We start from the raw sequence: 480 nt of genomic DNA on the forward strand, positions 1-480 counted from the left end.
GGTCAGGTCTGGTTGAGGCGTTCTCCCAACTCCCCGAGGAGCCATTTACCTGCTCCGGGTCGAGGCTTGGGAAAGGAAAACGCCTGTGCGCAGGAGGTTATCCAAACAGTGTGGACTCGGGGAAAGTAACTTCCCATCCTTAACACCCAGCAAAAGTCTTTGTTTTGTCATTTTATGTCGTCCCGTTTGCATTTTGAATTTGATTGGGGGGGGCCTTCATTGCTTCGCGAACACCGGCACCACCACAATCGAGTGTATTCTCCAAGGCTTGCTCGTATTTGCCAACGCAAAGGGGAAAGAGATGGGAAAGGAGAAATACACAACAATACACACAAGTGTAGACTTTCTCACGCCGTATTCTGCGGTTTGTACTGCGCATACGGCGCTTTCACAGAGTTGCCCCCCCCCACTTGAACTTGTTCACATTTTCTTCCTGTTACACCTTCACATTTGAATGCAGTAAAAAAAAAAATTTTTTTC

Source organism: Lampris incognitus, chromosome 2 (assembly GCF_029633865.1).
Source record: "Lampris incognitus isolate fLamInc1 chromosome 2, fLamInc1.hap2, whole genome shotgun sequence".
Lineage (NCBI taxonomy): Eukaryota > Metazoa > Chordata > Actinopteri > Lampriformes > Lampridae > Lampris > Lampris incognitus.